This window comes from Passer domesticus, chromosome 15, assembly GCF_036417665.1.
Source record: "Passer domesticus isolate bPasDom1 chromosome 15, bPasDom1.hap1, whole genome shotgun sequence".
Lineage (NCBI taxonomy): Eukaryota > Metazoa > Chordata > Aves > Passeriformes > Passeridae > Passer > Passer domesticus.
The window spans coordinates 6,860,165-6,879,723 of NC_087488.1; positions in this window are offsets into that span (position 1 = coordinate 6,860,165).

Consider the following 19,559-nt stretch of genomic DNA (forward strand, 5'->3'; position numbering starts at 1 on the left):
AAGCTTGATAGACTCTCTGGCACCACCATATATAAAATCAGGATATAAAACAGTCTGTGGTGTGATATGGGTGTATGTTAGCACTCACGTGCATCTGCTCTGCTGGAATTGTGTCTGTAAGCATTAACATCCTGTTTAAATATTCCCCAGATCAGGCTGCTTACAGGTGCTTTCTTTTGGAATTAGGAGGATTATGTCATATTTACTCTGGTGAGTTGCAGAGCAGGATACACTCCCAGAACAGAATGGAGAAACAGACTGGATGTGATGCAGATCTTGGGATCCAAAGCTAAAATTCCATGCCAAGCCAAATGAGGGAGACTAAAAGGCTGTGGGGGAGGTTAAAAAAAAAAGGTGGGGGGGATTGTCATAAGACAGACAAACTGTTGCTTAAAATGACTGTGTGGAACCACCCCCAGGATGCAGGGTGCCCAGAAATATCACATTGAAAGTAGCAGACGAGTCATAGTTACCAAAACAAGTCCAAAACTTTATTGACTAATAACTGTATCCTACAAAAATATTTGGGATCCGTCACTGCTGGAAGCAGTTGTTGCATGGCAGTTGTCTGGAAAATCAAAGCAGTCCATGATGAATTGGTTCCTTATATTATCTCTGTCTGTCTCTGATAAGAGAGAACTATCTAGAGCAAGTCTGGAGGTGTGTAACACCCTCAGTACTTTCCATTATATCCACCTTTACTGACTTTCTCAGAGAAACTTTTTCTCAGGCAAACTCTTTTCATTCTTAGCATCTTTCTTATTTCTTTACAGTTTATGATATCACTGAAAAGAGTCCTCATCCCCTGGGAAGAAGAAATTTCACTGCAGTTCAGACATCTTCATGACGTGATAGTGTATAGCAGATTGAGAGGTGTCATGTCCTACCACCCCAAGAGACTGTATTTTGTGTTACATAGTGCACTAAAAGTGGTGTGAGACCTGACTCACCAGGTTTTTTTATGCCTCCTGAGTGCCTGCTGGATTCTGCTGTCCTGTTAAATCCTGTTGCCTTCATCTTTTAAATTCTGCCTTCATCCACTTCATGATAGACATCACACAACACAGTGCCAAAAAGTGTTGTGATCTCTAAAGGAAACAAAAGGGATTTTTATGCCTTTATCTTCAAATCAAGGGAACTAATACTCAAATTCTTTAGAAACCTTTGGAAATCACAGAAACCTGGCTGGCTTTCCTGCAGGAGGCAGCACTTTTCTCCTCCCAGTGCTGCAACAGGAAACAGATTTTGTGTCCTTGGCTTTTCTGCATTAGCAATCAATGCTGCCTTTTGCCTGCCACCTGCATGGCTACATTACTCTCCTTCACCCTGGTGTCCTCATTTCCACTGCTTCACTGTTCCACTTTCCCCCCTGCTTACTCGTGGCATCAGAGAGCATCTGGCTCAGTCAAATGTTAGTAAGATGGCCACATTTCTGTTAAAACTCTTGTAGGTTTTTAAGAAGAGTTTGAAGGAACCATAGAAAACTCTGATTACTCTTTGAAATTAGACTGAATTACAAAAAAGCTTTTCATTTACTGGTATGGGGCAGCATCAGTGCAGCCACTGTAGCCATGCAGGGCTGTAAGGACAGAGCATTGCACAGCCATGGGAAAACCTCCCTGTGTTGAGTTGCATCACACAAAAGGCTTCTTGCCATGATTTGCTTTATAGCAGATCAAATGTGAAACCTGAAACATTTCATTTGTGAATGAAACTTTCTGAAGGAGAGGTTTAGAACTCAATGGAGAACTTTTTAACATCTTACACCCAAAACCTATTAAGTTCTCTGCATCTAAACATAGGTTATACAGGAAAGTGTAAAGATGTCCAGAGGAGCTTGGGATTACTAGAGAATTGGTACTAAAGAGTTTACTACAATGCTGAAAAGAGGTACATCAGGTCAAAACCTAAAATACTGACTTGGATTTTATTGGTATTTTATGGTATCTTCTCAGTACATTTAGTTATGTCTCAGTGACAAGTGGTTTATTGTGGTATGTGTAGGATGAGCCATGATGTCTGTGTGTTGGTGTCAAAAGTTGCTGATGGCCAATGACTGAGCCTTCTGCCTCCAGAAACAAGGGATATGTGACAGCTTGAGAAATTAAACAGGGTGGTAGAAGGGACATCCTGGGCTCTGAACAAAAAGGCTGAACCAAAGACAAATCTGGGGCTTTAATTGTGTTTTCCTACTGATTAGTACAGTAAAGGTTCCTGGGGAAGAAAAGTCTGATGATTCCTTCAGTTACTGACTGGCCTGCAGTGTCTTTGGTCTGACACGTAGCAGTAAGTGGGGATGTCATGAGAAGCAGTGCATGAATCCCTCCCTGCTGCCCTCCTTGCAGCAGAAAGAACCAGCAGTGTCAGTTGTGTTGAGACACTGCAGAGCACAGGTTAAAGAAAGATTGCACAGCAAATCCTTTGATTCTTGTGCTGCATCTCTCAAAATGTAGCTGCAGAATAAGGTCAGAGCAAAAGACAACTGTGTGAGAGCTGCAGGCTCCCTCCTGTTCTGTGACAGGGCCAGCACTGACACAGCCCCTCCCCTGGGAGTTGGGAATGTTTCCAAGAAGTGTGTGGAGCCAGTGTTTAGCTTAGCTGCTCCCATCTGGGAACCTCATCCAAACACAAATGTTGGAGCTATATTGGTTTTCCAGGCCAGCAAGTTAGATTTATCCCTGCTCTGATCTGCTTCAGTTTACTGGAGTCATTCAAGGACAAGTCTGACAGCAGCATACCTGGCAGAGCTGAATATCAGGTTTGAGGATGGGGAAATACAGAGGTGTGGGAAGAAGAAGAAGAGAAGGTTGGGATGGAGCCTTTTTCCTTCACGTTGTGAGGCTGAAAGTGATCCCTTCCCCAGAAACAGTGAATCAGGGGTTTCCAGGATTACTGAGGCTTCAATTCCTCTACACTTGACAAGTTAAAGTTTTCACATTGAGGGGTGTACAAATAATGCTATGAATCATTTTTCTTCATCTTACTGTTGTGCTTGTATGGATCTCCCACACTAACAACATACTCTCTGTTTTTCTCACTGGCTCAAGGCTTTGAGCCCTGTTGGCACCTCTTCTGAGCAAGGAAAGCACTGGCCTCGACTGCCAGTCACAGTTCCTGCCCAAGTGCAGTGTCTGGGGCAGGGCACAGGATGCTCCTGGCTTCCCTGTGCTTTGGCTGCAGTCTGCAGGAAATGGTTCCTTTGAGGCAGTTGCAGAAAAGACCAAAAACTCCCTTCTCCTATTTCAAATTAAAAATCCATCGCCATGTTTTATGCCTTTTTAATGGATCCAAGCCAAACAAATGAAGATTCTAACCAAGAGGCTGATAATACTCAGTGACCACAAATAACAGTAGGAACAATACACTAGTAGTCCTCTGTGATACTCAGTCTCAAAAGACTGTGGCCACTTCATTATTTTTAGCAAGCATATGTATGTGCTCCAAACCTCATCCACAAGAATGAAAACAGCATCAGCTTAAATTCAGGTGGTGTGAGCATGAATGACTTTGTCTAAAAAAAACCCACCACAACTCTTTGGGTTTCAAAGCATGTTTTACCAGTTGGCTAAAGAAATCTCTCTTGCAGGGGAGAGAGGAGGCTTCATTATTCCCCACCCCCCAACACAGGCACAGATCTCCTGTCATGTGAGTGAAACAGGCTTGATGCCCTGATGATAGAGATCCCAGCTTTTTCAGGATTTTCTCTTGTGTGAGAAGGGACTTTCAAAGCAGCTATGTTTCTGCAAGGATATCTTATATCACGAGCAGGGAGAAGAATTCTGTGTTTGTCCAGGCATAACAATGACTTGGCATGGGCTCAGTTCTGCTCAGCAGCTTCTTGTCTGGGGCAAGCCTATAAGCTCAGGAGCAAAATATCTAATCAGCTGGTCCAACTGCTCTAGGGTGGTTTCTTTTTTAAAACTGCCTTCATGTTAGAACATGTGATTTGTCTTCTAACGAAATAACATCCCCACCCTTAATTTGTGATTTAAGGACACAGAGACTGTGATGAGCCTTTTATAAATAGCATTCATAAAATCATTTACATGTGTCATAACTGTGCTAGAGGTTGCCAAGGCTTTGCCCTCCTCTGGAGAGAAAAGGCATGAGATAGGGTCAGAGTGTGCATGTGCTGTCACACCATAGAGTGTTGATTTGTGGTACATTTTTTTGCATCCCAATCACCTGAACAGCTGTTGGAACAGCTACAAAGTTCCATCAGATGAGTTCATGCACAGCAGTTTCAAGGACTGTCTGTGCAGCACTCTTCTTTTTTTCTCTTATTTCCTTTCTCAATTAAATAAAAAAAAAATTTAAAAAAAAAGAGATAACTGACATTGTAAACACTAAATGAGCAATATTTTGAAAGCAGGAGTGCCCCGGGATGCAGAGAGCAGGATACACACAGGGAACAAGCTTGGAAAGGGTTTACAACATCCTCTGCCTCCTTACGCCTGCCTGTGCACACGATCAGGGAAGGTAATGTGTGTGCCTGAGCAGACACCCACAGCTGAGTGCTGCAGGCCAGGGGTTAAACTGCTTCCAGCTAATGATTGGAGCAGCATCCTTTGGCAGGACATGGCCCCTCAGTCACTCGTGCCATGTCCTGCTGGCACTGTTCCAGCAGCATGCAGGGAAGATTTCCTTGCAGAGCTGTAAGAGCTGTGCTGGTGCCTCAGCAGGCAATTTCCCTCTCAGGATGGCTCCTGGTGCCCAGTGCCCTTCTAACTGATGCGCCACGGAGACCTCGAGTTTCAGGAAAAGGAAAATTCATTTGGCATTCCAGGCATCAGTTTTAGTCCCTGTAGAAACAAAATATTCTTCCCCACCTTCCCAAAATACAAAGATCAGGGGCTGAGGATCAGTCGGGTTATCATTAAGCCAGGAGCTGATCAGATCGCCTGAAGGGGTGTTGGGGTGTGCCAGGTGTACCTGTTAATGGCTTTCCAAGGAAAACAAGGGAACATCGGTGTCTGGAGGGGCCACCTAAGGAGTGGATCATTGACACATCTTTGTCAGGAGCTCAGAAAACATTTTAGAAATGAGAGCAGTGTTAGCAATAGTAATTTTCCCTGGAAAGGAAATTTAAATTCCTGTTAATCACATGTTCTAACAAAAAAACTCAAGTACACCACGTGCCCTTCCTACCCATGTTTTTCTTCTTCATCTCAGTGCATTGTTTTTCAGAGGACAAGTTTTCCTAAGGCTACTTTTTCTTTGCTTTTTTTCTTCAATTGGATGGATTCTTTGTTTTCTTCTTGGAAATGGCGTCACTTTTCCTAGTCCCATATATTTTTTCACCCTCTTTCTCTTTTCCTTCTCAAAAAGTGCAGCTTTTAGAGCTGTGAAAGTGCAGTATCCCATCCTTGGCACACAGCATGGATGTGTGTACCCCAAGCTCTCTTTGGAGTCGGTGGAGAGAAATTAGCATTTTGAGGGCATAAATGCCCTGAAGTGTGTTAGATTATGCTTTAGGTTGAGACGAAACACAGCTAGATTCTTTAGTGTCCAAATCAATCAGGGGCACGACTACATTTAATGAAATTTATGTTTAACCCCTCTCTTTGAGTCGGCTAGTGACATAGTGAATGACTTGGGCAAGTCACCAAGCTGTAAATGGAATACTATTGCGATTTTACTGAAGAATATAACTTGGTAAAGTTTTATTTTGGCAACAGAAGGATTTGGCTTTGTGCAGTGCTGTTATCCTATATTACTTTGCCTTCTTTTTTAACCTTTGGACTCTTATGCAATAGGAAGTTGTGTCATTTCTTTAATTGGCAAGAGCTGGTCCAACATCTGCAGGCTCAGAGATCAGAGCCTCTCTTAAAGGCCAGGGCTCCTTTGTGCAGAGAGCAGCTAACCCCTCTCTTTCCAGAGGGGTGCCGCTGTTCTGGGGAGCAGAGCAGCAGAGGATGTTGGACATTGTCCTCTTTGTTAAGGAGCAGTTTCTTTTCCTGGCTACATGATGGCACTAGAAAGGTTCACTGTACCAAACAGCCCTCCAGCCTGTGACTGGTGGAGGCAGCAAAGGCCAGGGTCTGCTCCTCTGTCCTTGTCTCCTGGAGGGAAGGTGGGGATAGCACAGCTGGAAGCATCAGCAGGTCACAGAGCCCCTGAACTCAGACAAAGCAGAAGGCTCAGCAGAAAACGTGTCTGGTGCAGTGGCTTTGGCAGCACTACCAGCTCTCTCAGTTTCATTACAGATTCATAACATTTAGTGATATAAAATTTTCAGTCTGTTTTCAACAGCAAACTAACAAATTGCCCAAACAAAACCAAGCTTTTGTCAAGGAGAAATAACCGGCAAGTATAAACCATAAAATTAAAACCTCCAGACCAAAAAAAATTGTTGACCAGCAGGATCCAAAGTTAATTATGAAGTTGCAAAATTTTATGCAATCCTATCAATTTTTAGGATCCAATTCACAGATGATGAGCACCCCCAAGCCTACTCTATTTTCTGTTACACTGAGACACATCAAGGTTGCCTCATGGTATTTTCTGTCTCTCTCCCTGCTTTATCCCATTTTTGATTGCATCTCAAATCTGAGTTCACCAGATGAAACTTTTGTACAATTATTGAACTGCAGCTCAGCATAATTGAAACTCTTCTGCTATTTTCATCTATGCTTTTTACCCAAGAACATTAATATTCTTCATTTTTATATCCCACAGCTTTACCAAATTATTTTGCCTTGCAGTTGTCTGGTAGGTTCGCTTCTACCATACATTATTTCCTCACAGGAACATCTTGACTTATAAAGGGAAGGACAATTCATTCTTCATCCTTTGCAGGTTGGGCTCACGGGCTCTGTAGGTTAGAGGTGCTGGTCGTGTCCTTGAAAAGAAACCCCTGCATGTTCAGTTCCATGCATGACAGATGAAAGAACAGGATATCCGGTTATTAGTTTTCTTAAACACTTCTGGCTTTTGGTACAGGATGTACCCAAGGGAACAACCTTGCTCAGTCATCATTATGGTGACAGCTTCCTCCATCTGCCCTCTGTGGAGGCATCTGCAGGGACTCCCTGTTCTTTGACTTCTCACCAAAAAGCAGGAGAAATGCTCAGTTTGATGCCCACAATCAGTAGGTGCTGTGCTGTTTTAGCAAGGTGCTATCTAGCTCTTGTATGATGGACCACAAGCATGAAAGTGGCTTTCACCTGTCAGAGCATCAGCATTCAAATAAGACAGGATGGTTGTGATGTTGTGCAGTACTGTGGGATAGCACTTCTCAGCTTGCCAGTTGGATATGCAGGACCTTTGACCCTTGTTGCCCTCAAGATTTACAACTTTCAAAGTGTGCTGCCGGAAAAATCTTGTGCTGTGATGGTGTGAAAAAAATTGCATGAGAAAGAACAGCTTCTCAATGCAAACCCCTTCGGTTACATCTTCTCTCCTTTCACTTCCTCCTCAGCAGCTGAGCAAAAACAAGCAAGAATAGCAAGGACCACAAAAGCAATTATAGCACACAGAAGCTGCCCATCGATCTGTTCTGTTGTTGGCAGCTGAGCCCCACGCGGCCCCTCGCTCACTCTCTCACAGTGGGAGGGAGCTAGAAGAGTAAAAGTGAGAAAAGCCGTGGGTTGAGATAAAGACAGTTTAATAGGAAATACAAAAGCCCCATGCAGAAACAAAGGGATTCATTCACCACTTGCCACGGGCAGGTGGGTGTTCAGCCATCCCAGGAAAGCAGGGCTCTGTCATGCCAGTCACTTGGAAAGAAAATGCTGTCATTCTGAACATTCCCCCTTTTTTCTTGTCTAGATTTATGCACTGAGCATAACACCCGTGTGGTCTGGGATATCCCGTGGGTCAGCTGGGGTCAGCTGCCCTGGCTGTGCCCCCCAAGTTCCTGCACACCCACAGCCTGCTGGCTGCTTGGGTGGGGTGAGGAGCAGAAAAGGCCTTGGCTCTGTGTAAGCACTGCTTGGCAATAACAAAAACATCCCTGAATTATGAATACTATTTTCAGCACAAATTGAAAACACATACCAGCTAACTAGTCAAAACCAACACAATTTCTAGCTCAGCTGACTAGCAGTTCTTTGTAGCAGAGCTAAAGGAGAAGCTGATGCAAAAGATGTTTTCTATATCCTCAGATTTTTGACAGTTACAAGCACTAAAAATACATATGAAAGAAGAGGACACAGTCTGAAACCAGCAAGGACCACCTAAATTTGAGGTAGCAAAGTGACTGAGTTTCGCATTATATCATTTGGGAGTGGGCATCAGGACAGGCTTTGTCTGTTAGTCCTTTCTCCAGTTATATTTGAGCTCGTGGGTCCAGTTTTAAACCTCAGTAGTTAGTCCTGCTTGTGTAATATAATCTGCTCATACTGATAGATGCCCTTCCTCTTTTCCATTTAATTATGTGAAAACATACCCTAACTATGAATATAAGTTAAATTATATAATTCGGTTCTACTTTAAAAGCTGCAGCTGTCATATGGAGGCAGCCTTGAAATCTTCTCTCCTGCATCAACAGCTGTTTTTCCCAGGAAACATTCCTGGAATAGAATACATCAACATTTTCCTGCAAGACATTTGGCTAAATCATTTAGCAAATAGTGCATATGGTATCTTTTACCTTATCTGTTCAGAGTGCTCTAATATCTAATGAGCTGCTGTTGCCTGCACAGAATGTACTCATTTGGTTGAAATTCTTGTTAACATCAGCTGAGCTCTGCGCAACTTGGGAACAATCTGTGTTTCCTGTAGTCAGACCCTGCTCAGTGTGCCTCAAAGGCACTTAGGTCCTGCAAGATCTATCCCACTAGGACAGCTGGTGGCAACCCTGTGCTTTTTTTGTTCCTGGATCTCTTTGAAAGAGGATGTATGGAATGCTGTTGTAACTGTGAAAATAGTTTTGAATTGATACCATAGATCATTAAGAGAAAGATCCATTCCACACTGATGCAGATAGACAGCCCTGCAGGCAGTGAAGAAAATGTTCTTTGAATGACAGTCCCTGACACAGTTAGGAGGGGAACATGGGAGTAAGAAGCATTAAGAAAAATTTGGGGTTCAGAGAAGCAGTTAAAACAAAGTATTCTCCCAGAGTGATTGAGTCTGAAGTATATAGAAAGGTCATTAATAACATGCAAAGGATCTTGCAGCTGCCCAGGATGTGGGAAAATAAATGTGGGTTTTTTTCTAAAGATTGTATCTATCTTTAATTCTGCAAGTATAAAGCCCTTGCTTTGTAGTTTAAACAAATTGGTACCAAAAGTTAAAAAGAAAAAGCTTCTCTCAGGCAGAAGCATGCTTGCATAAGAGGAGTATTTACAAGAAGTATGAAGCTATAACTCCTTTTGGTTTCTACCTCTTGTACTAGAATAGAGACCATTATGTCTCTAAAAGCAGAAGTCCTTGTTCATGATTGTAGGGTTATGATGGAGTCCAGCAGCATCAGATGATTAGAAATGAACAGAGTTGGAGGTGCCTTAAAGTAATTAAGGTAATTCCTACTGGAATGGAGAGTGAACTTCATAGTGGGGCATATTCTGGTATAACTGTTTTGACCAAGTAATGTTAGCAGCGTAAAACTAGGCTTGATTAGACCAAAAGTTAGTGTGGAAATTCATTAGTAGTGGCAGACCTTTTAGCACAGTTTGTGCTTCGACTCTTGGTTCCTGCACAATTGTCTATATGAATTGTCACCTCATAAAGCTCGCAAGACTCAAATTCAAAGACTTAGAAGACAAGAACTTAATGTATTTTTAATTTAGACAGACTTTTGATATACTTTTATCTTTGAAGCAATTCAGATGGCTTCCTGTTTCCTTGCTATTTTTCCCCGCAAGGCACAGGGGGGATTGTGGTCTGTTGCTGTGTTGAGCCTGGAATAAGCCCAAGATAAGAGATTCAAAGCTGTTAAGAGACAAAGCTGAGAGCAGGAAGATGAAGAGAAAAAAGTGTCCCACATGAATGACAAGTTTGTGCTAAAGTCTTTCTCTGTTCACCCACATCCAAATCTCTGACCTACCCTTTGCCAGCTGACAGTCTTGTTATTAAAGGAGTGGTTTGGCTTGAGGGTAAGACTTAAGATCCTGGGATATGTGAACCCTTTCAAAACAGCTTTGATCTTCACTGTGGGAGGTCTAAAGCCTGCTTTCCATACCTAATATCAACAAAAGAGTATAAGCTTTATAAACAGTGCGTTGTTTGCTGGTGTAATTAGTTTTAGCCTAAAACATTGCTCCTTAGCACCGTGCCTCTGAAGATCTGGCACTGCTGTCACACACAGGATTCCCCTCACCACAAGCTGCTGTCCCTGCAGCAAGCAGCTGCAGCCTGTGTTTATTGCTGCTGGTGCTGGTGGCAGTGTTGCAGTCCCTGCAGCCCCAGCAGTGACTCCTGGAAGCAGTGGGCACTGCAGGAGGCCAGCAGCTGAGCCAGCCCACAGCTCCTGTGGAGCCATTCACGGTTTGCTCTTGCTCTCAAGCTCTGCTGTGTTCTGCTCTCCCTAGCAGCACTATAGGAACTGAATTTGGAGCCACATGTCACCTCTAGCATGTGATCAAACTTGTGTCAAAATGTGTTTTATGCTTAGAGCTGGAGCTCAGAACCCCCCTCCACACACAATTTTGAAGGTTGGTTCTTGAAAAGAGAAATGTCTAAAAGGAGAAGAAAATCTTTTGCAGCTCTATGACTCTTGGCAGTGTCTTGCTTAATTGGACAACATGTTCAGCAGATGCCACTGAGCAAACCTCAGCAGGCTGCTGGGTGAAATTGTGCTTTAAAATCCTGCTAACAGGATTTCATTTCTTCTGATAGAGTTCACAACAACCCAATATAGCATTCCAGAAACTCCATTTAACTACACTCTGATATATTTTCTCCACCAAAATCTTTTATATGTCACTTACCTAATACCCAGCTGAAGTTTAAGGCAGTTTGACTGCCTGTGCCCTTTTAAGCTTGGGCCCCAGTGACAGAATTGTTTTGTTAATCCTCTTCCAGGACACTACAGTGTACATTTTTTTTTTATACTAAAACAAATAAAGCACATTTTTAGAATAATAAAATAATGCAATATTTATACTAAAATATATGTAAAAAAGGAATCCCTGCATGGTTCATAGTTGGGACATTTTACTAAGTGTTCTTAAATCAATATAGGATTTCATCCCATCTCAGATCAAACCATATCTAGTAAAGGTGCCAAAGTAAACTAGAGGTAAGAGCTTTACAATGGCTGTGTTGCTGTAAGACACTTCTTCCTTATCCTTGGACTTTAATTTTTTCTGCACTTTCTTTCTTATTTCCTTCTTGCCCCTGTTTTGACCATACAGGATTGATATTCTCTTTCAGCCCCCTCCAGCCTTTTGCTCTGGGGTTCACTGCAGACACTCCACATCTCACATCTTCCCTTTTTTCTCTTCAAACATTTCTTTTTCGTTTCTCTCAACCTATGTGTATTTCTCCGCTCTTAAAATATTAAAGTGGTGTCCTTTTAGATATAAGCTCACTAAAAGTACTGTACATTAGTTTCATTGACTATGCTCTATAAAAAGCTGTTATAAATATAGCTTTTTCCAAAGGAAGTATGAACAATCTAAAATTGAGATTTGTCAGATAGAAATTTAAATATCCATCTATATTAATCAGACTCAGCAAACTGAATTGGAGTATTTACCATGTGAGTGTTTTCATTTTGTGATTTACCAAAGCTAGACTTTGTGCAGGTTTACTACTCAATGTGGTCTTGATACTAACTGAAGGTGTGTGGTTTTTGTCAGTAGGAGCAAGTGGCACAGTGCAGCCTAGAGTGAAAATAGAAATTGTGTTCAACTTCTCATGGTATAGCAGCAGGATTTCCCCTTCTCTCCAGCATGTTTCCTGCTGCTTTTCCCAATAATTTTAACTACCAAATAAGAGCTATTCTGGGATATTTTCCTGAGCTAATTAAGCTCAATGATATTGAATTATATTTTCCTTTGGTGATGTTGAATTCTCTGCCAACTTTTCTATTGTTGTTTGCTATCCCCTCCATGCCATTCACCCTGATTGCTGGTTGGTGTTTACCACAGCAGGAGTATTTGTTCAGGTGAGGAAGGGCTCTGCAGTCAAGGGGGGTTCCAGGCCCCAGCTGGGGATGCCCATGTGAATGAGCAGCCAGCCAGCACTGGCACCACCAGCAGGCATCTCCCCAGAGTGCTGTGAGCACCCTGGCTGAGGGACTTGCATGGGGGACAGGACGTGTGTGCATGAGGTGAAGTCTGAGCTCATTCACTTCCTGTTCCAGAATAGGTGAGTGACATGAGTTCTGAGGGGGAATACATTTCTGAATATTCCTGGTAACAGAGCTTGTATAAAATGCTCTGTTCTCTAATAATGAATCAATTTCCTTCTTCCCATAATCAACATATGTGTAATCCACCTTTGAACCTTGTTATTGCTGCTAAGATGTGGATTGTGAGTCTGGCTGTGGCCAATTCCTGTAATTTGTACTGCAGCACTGAAGAAGCCTGTCGGGATGCCCTGAGAAGAACAATACTATCAATAGTATCGTCTGCCACTTTCCATCACACTGAGTCAGTTCCACAGAGGATACATTTTTTCCAGTCTGGCTTTTTTTTTGGTCATAAAGCAAACCCTTGTTTCATTACTGAGTAATTCTGGTGCTTAAGTCCAGTGTTTCTTCTCTCCAACAAGTGAACATATAGATCTCCAGAAATGGATAAGGGTTAACTGGAAATGCTGATTAGAACAGGGAATTGGAATCTAGGAAGAAAGTAAAATGTGAGTCAAAAATGAAGTACTTTTTTAACGTTGGTGAAGGTGGCACTTACTCAAAATGCTTATCTTTAAAACACTGGATGGCATTCAGTGAGGCATGAACTTTGGATGTGGGCTGAAAATAGCTGGACTTAAGTCCTGGTTGAAGACTTCATCTTAGAATCTATGTCTTAAAAAGTTCCAACAAGAAGCATTTCAGCTGTGCCCCAGTCAGACAGGGCTGCAGAATACTGAGATGTATTTTGTTACTTTCTATCTTGCAGTTACCTCCAGAAGTAGGGGGAATTATATTATATATATAATATATAAATAAATATATATATATTTATATTCTCAGTATATAAATATTTTGCAATGAGATTATTGCTTAAAGAAAAGTTTCACATGTCTGGATATGCTTCAAAATTCCCCTGCATTTTGAGGAAGAACAGTGTAATATGAATCATTACTCTCAGTGAACATCAGTTCTGGAAGGCTGCCAGATGAGGTGGCTTTGGAGTCCTGCATTTGGCAGAAATCATTGGATAGATGCTTCCTTAGTTTGCTGAGCTTTAATGGGGCTATTTTGGAACCTGGAACTCCTGCTCATCATCCACAAACATCTGGGCTAAATAAGTCTCTCACCAGATTATTTTCAATTAAGGCACTCTGTCTCTAATGGATTGTGGGCACTGTAGAGTAATTCTGGTTTGAATGAACAGACACCCAACTAAGTGACTTACTGTCACATTTGTCTCTAGCTTTATATGTATTTCTGATATCAGATCATACAACCAGCCTGTGTGTAAGCTAAAGAAAAGTTTGCTCTTTCTTTCTCTTGTTTTCTCCCATCTGCTTGACAAAGATGAAGTGTCTGTACTCTCCCTGGACACCCCACCTGGAATTCAGCCTCATTTCTCTGGACTTAGGGAAACATTACTACAACAGCCAAGGCACTTGTGAGTCAGCTTTAGCCTGCAGGACCCTTGCTTCTGTTCTGTCATTTCTTCCCACAGAAGACACTGCAAACCCAGCAAAACACCAGGTATTACCTGGGCAGCCAGGCAGCACCATAACAGGGGAGAGAGAGAGATCCAGGGTTCTTGTGCCTGTCACAGGGAGGGAGGAAGGAAGGAAGCAAATGCAGTCTGTGTAGTCATAGCTGCTGCTGTTTGACAGTGCCATCGTGATGAGGGTGTCTGCTTGCACAGGAAGGGGCTGTGAGGAACAGGGAGTTGGGACAAAACCAGCTGCAATTCTCTGGAACAAGGGAAAACCTGTCTGGGGTTATGTAAAGGAAGAAATCTTAAAATCCAGGCTGAGTGACACAGCTGCTGACTGGTCCTTCATGCAGGCAGAAAAAAAGTTATAAAGAGGTCACTATGCAGCTGCAGCAAAGCTTTCACACACCCTCAGCTCCAGTGTTCCTGTAGGATGCAACTGTCTCTAAAAGGAAAAGGCTGCCCATTCTCTGACCAAGACTGATATGTATTTTCCCCCTTTTTACCAACTCTAGAGAGAGACACCCATGTCTAAATCTGCAATCAGTTTCTCACCAGGCCTTGGTTTTGTTGAAATTATGTGACATCCTGAAATGCCCCAATATGGACAAGTTCCACTGGGGTTTGGGACCCTCCTTGTAAATCAAATAGTGTTCAGGACTCTTCACTGTACAGGTTCTTCAATGAGAACATTTTTTAGCCTGGGAATGATGGTGAAGATTTTGTGACTGTCACAAGGCAGCCTCTTAGCCAAGTGGCACACTTGTAAATTGTGATTGGTTTTGCTCTTTGGTTTTCTAGCTCTTTGCTTATAAACCCAAGTTTCCTCTACACAAGGGCAGAAGACTCTGAAAGAAAAGGAAAGTTACGGCAATTTCTTCTTAGAAATCTTAAAACAAAAATTGCTTAATCATAAATTATGTTGTGGCAGTGTTGCATTCAGTTATTCTTACTAAAAGAGATGAGTCCCTTAAAGGAAAGTTTTGGATCTTTTTTTAAGATAAAACATCTGTCTTCACCTGCTATTTTTGCTCTTGAGAGTTCACTCTGGTTGCAACAGATGAGGCAAATGAAACATAAGGCAACAGCCCACACTAGCTGATGGTAGAGGAAAACAGAAAAAGAGAAATATTTAGCAGGGTGACTTCTGTCCCATGGACAGGCCAAAGGGACAGTTATGCCCATGTGTAGCTCACAAGGACAAAGCAGAAGGGCAACTAGTTGCATTTATATTATGGTGCCACAATTCACCACAAAGTCATCTCCATTTGTAGTGTATATATATATATATAAAAAATATTCCAAATACATAAGAGCTAAGCTTTCTTAAAAAAAAAAAAACCAAAAAAAACAACAACAAAAAAAACAAACCACACCAACTAGAAGAACTAAGCTTTCTTTTAAGAAGAGCCAAGATAAAACAAATGCAAAAATTTGCCTTGCTGCAGTCCTTTGCCCACAACCCTGTCACCGTGTTTCTCAGAAATGCCACTTTCAGCTTTTCCATGTGTCACTTATACTGTGAACTCCTTTAGAAGTTTGTAGAAGTCAGCTTCTCCACAGTGCTGACAGAAACCTGGCTTGTCTCTGAAGTGATCTGGTATTTCAGATAACTTGGATTATGAGAACTGTCAGCTGTAGCATGTTCACTTTCAGTGCTCGGGTCTTTCAGTTTGTGCTGTTCCCTTCCAGGGAGGGTCCAGGCCATCCATCTGCACAGCAGCAGCAGGGAGACTGCCCTGGATCCTCAGGGTGTCAGGGTCTGGCTGGGAAAATTTGCTAAATTATGTCCAGACTTTTGCAATACCATCTCTTCCTCACAAACCTGACACTTTTAGAGGAAGAGGGAGGGGGTTTCCTGAGGCCTTTTCATGTATCTGTCATAAGGACAACTTTTTTAAAAAGGAGTAGGATTACTATAATCCATTTATAATCCTGTTAAAAGCAAAACATTACACATGCAGTTCTTCTGTTAATGAGAGGTTTGAGGTAATTTTGTTTTAATTCAGTGACCATTTGACAGGAATGTAATGCACTGACTGAGATCTTTGTTTATTTAGTGTCTCTTACATGAAATACTTTTTAAAAGCTTTCTGAATTTTCTTAGCCATGCCACTAACATGTCACTTGAATCCCTTGATAAAAACCCAATGTTGAACTAAACCAATGTAAAAAGCTAAGAGTGAAATGCTAGAAAAAGGCAGCTTCTTTACTGGAAACCCTTCATCCAAGGGCTATTTCTGCCACACAGGCTCCAAGCAGCTCTGCGCGATATGACGTGATTATCTGAAAGGCTGTACTTTGGAGTAAAAGGAGCACTATTGATTTTCATTTTGAAGAGTTACTGAAACCGAGGAGGAAAGGGAGTGAGGGGTTGTTAAGTTCAGGTAAAGTAAAACAGAGATAATGACAGCTGCAAGGAAAGCAAGTGGATGGGCAGCCAAAATGTCTGGCTGCCTTTAAAGCTGCATAATTCTGTACCAGCAAACTTCGGGGAAACAGACAGGTTTGTTTTCCAGGAAGAGATGATAATGTAGAAACCTCTTTCTTGTGGCTTTCTTTAATCACATGGAGGGATGGTGTTAAAAGCCAAACGTGTAGAGAGACGCTCCCTTTGAACTACAAAAGCACAACATATCCCAGACTCAGTTCACTAAACGGGCACTTTACTGAAAGTTACAGTCACTTCTCGTGTTGAGCTGACCTCCTGTACCTCTTTAAAAACAACTGTTCTAGCAGCCTTTGCTGCTACACTGCTGTCAGGACAATTCAGGCGTGCAGAGAGCATGTCACTGGAGCTGACATCAACGTGCATGTGCCACTCTGAATGTTTTTCTGCAAACATGTTTGAGCATATATGACAACAGCTGTGCAAATCTAGTTAAAATACTTTTACTAGCTGAGTAATCATTTCTCCAGAACTTTGCCTGGGAACATTTTGTTGATATACATCATAATATCCTCTTTCGTTTCAGATTTGTTTCTAGTGCAGATTGAGCTGGTGTTTTTGTGAATGTGTGGGAACAAATAAATCCCTGTTGTGTATTCCCTCAGTGTTTCCCAGGACAGCTGAGTTCTTTGGTGCTGTGCCTGCTGCACCTGAAGCACCTCCAGAAAGCACAGGTGTGCCAAGTTCTGCTACAGGCAGACACATGATCGTGGCAGGGATCTCTGAGCCACAGAAGCACTTTGCTAGTCAGTGAACAGTGAAAAAGTTAATTTGTGCTGCCCCAGCCCTGCCAAGGGCTGATGCTGTTGCACTGAGTTGAGGTGAGACCATGTAGCAGAGCAGTTGGTTTATGGCCCCTTTTGTTCTCCCTGTAGCCTTCATTAAATCCATGCCAGGAGGAATAACCAAAGCACAGCAGGCTCGGCACCCAGCCTCAGCCCACAGCTCCTGCTGCTTCCCTGAGTGGGAAGAGCATCCTCCAGGGAGAAACTAACTACTGCCCTGAGGGGTTCCTCTCACAGAGCTACGCTCTTACCTCATGTATGATTCAAACACTGAGAAAGTTAAAGTTTTAAAAAAGTATTCTGCAGCAAGATGAAAGGACTTAACAGTTCCTGTGCAAGAAAATAAGCCTACTGGCCTAAAGCCTGCTCTTTCATTTCAAGGAATCACCAACGGGCAGATTGCAAAAATAATTTTCCAAATTATAGTAACCAACCACATTTTCTGTGGAAATAATTTTGGATTCCAGTAAGTTAAAAATTACTGTTGTTTTTTCCCCTCCTTTTTTCCTTCCTCTTCCCATTTTTCCAAGAACTCAGTATTGTCTTATGTGCCTTCTTTGAAGCAGTGACGATGTGTATGTACCAGTCATCCCAAGGAATCCTTGTGGAGCCCCTGCATGTGCCTGCTGCTGGCCAAGAGGCTTTGGTTCTTTGTACACTCAGAAAAGACTCCCCTATTTCTTCGTCTTCTGAGGTCTGGAGCTCCACAGATCATTGGAAACATTCTCTCCCTTGCCAATAGCTTTTGGATCAGACACTCGGGCTCTTGCTCAGCTGCAGCTCTCCCCTGAGAAGAGCATGGTTTGTGCAAAGTTAACCTCTGATGGCCCTACCCACAAAATCACAAATTAAATCCAGTATTTGGGTAATTACCCAAATAAAACTGGCTGCTTTTCCTCCAGCCCCTCAATTACTTTTTTCAAAAAAGAAATTTCTTATATTTTAGGATAAACTAATTTTTTGGAGATTTCTTTGAAAATCAATTTTGTGGCCACTGTAAACTTTCTGCAGCAAATTCAATGACTAATTTGAAATATTCTTTGATTAGCCAGTGACATGTTTTTTTCTCTTGGGCAGTCTTTCATTTTACTCCATATGTATTCAGCCTTAATTACAGCTATTTTGTTTTAGTTTGGGATTATTGGTTGGGGTTTGGGTTGTTTGGTTTTTTTGCTATGAAATCTAAATTTAGTATTTAAAGTTTTATCTTATCCCTCCTGGAGAATTAAGAGAGGACATTTGTACTCAACTTTTCTTCAGGATTTTCATATCAGAAAAGCACTTTCTGTGACAGATTTAGCAAAGTCAATCACTTTACATGTTTTTTGGATCCTACGTGTCACATTATTAATAGACTCTGAATTATTTCTCTCAGCTATGGGGTATGTGCTTTCAGTTCAGCATTTTATTTCCAGTCTGATTCTGCCAAACTCAACAGCAGGTTTCTGCAATAGCTGTCCAGTGACTCTGGTCTGGAATGAGAAGTTTGTCTTTTATTGATGTTCTGTATGATGGGTTTGCCAGTTTTGTAAGCAAACAGGAGTTGGCACATCCCAGCCACGTGCTCCTCCTCTGCTTTGCATCAGTTCCCACATTGCTTGGACCTTTTTTTAGCCATTTTTTCTCCTTCCTGTGATATGACTGAATTTTTTTTCCCCCTAAAATAACAAGTTGTCTTGGCTCTAGAAGGGTCCAAGAGCCACTATAAAGGATCCACCATAGGATTCCATGGCTCTGGAGTGGGGATGGAGAAAGGCCAGGTTGAGGGGGAAGCTGCTGGATTGTTGCAGCTATCGTTGACTCCACACTCTTGAGCTGTTTAAAAATGCTCTGTCTACATTGTTTCTATCATGCAAAATACATGACCAGCAGCCTTCTAGTTTCTGTCTCACAAAAAAAAAAAAAAGAAAAAAAAAGAATAAATTATGGAGAAAAATTTCACTTTCAGAAATGCAAAATATGGATTACGACTGGCTTTACTTACCAGACATGAGCAGTTTTCATTTAGAGCAACTCAAAGAAAGGTTATACTGGCTGTTGAGGGTCCCAGCTACTTGGTCTAAGTCCTTCAGGTTACCTTTAACACTTTTATAGGTAAAGGTAAGGTAAAGAGTGGGGACCACAAACAGTATGGGTGAGTCTAGTTTTTCAGAGCTTTTTTAAATCTGCTTACCAGTTTCAGCCTGGAGGATCAGCCACTCAGTTACAGGAACAGACTGAGGGCACTGCAGTGTTTATGTGGGAAGTGGAAAGAATTGTCTGCTACAGCTAGAAAGAGGAGTAGGATCTGCCATGTGTGAATGGTTAAAGGAATTCCATACAGCTCCTTGGATGAAATGAGATCCTTTTTCACTTTCCATGAGTAAATGTATTTGTCCTACCAAGTAAGGACTTCAAAGTGTAACAAATGATCATTTTAAGGAAAATCATGGAAATTTCACATAGCGACATCATAACGAGTGAACAGGCACCACTTTCCCAATGGTAACTGTTTCCATCATTACTTTCAAACAGTCCAGCAGTCTCTGCTTTGGTTCTTACTTACTTGAGTATATTCATTGGCCCAACTCATCTGTGTGCTCACACCACACCCACCTC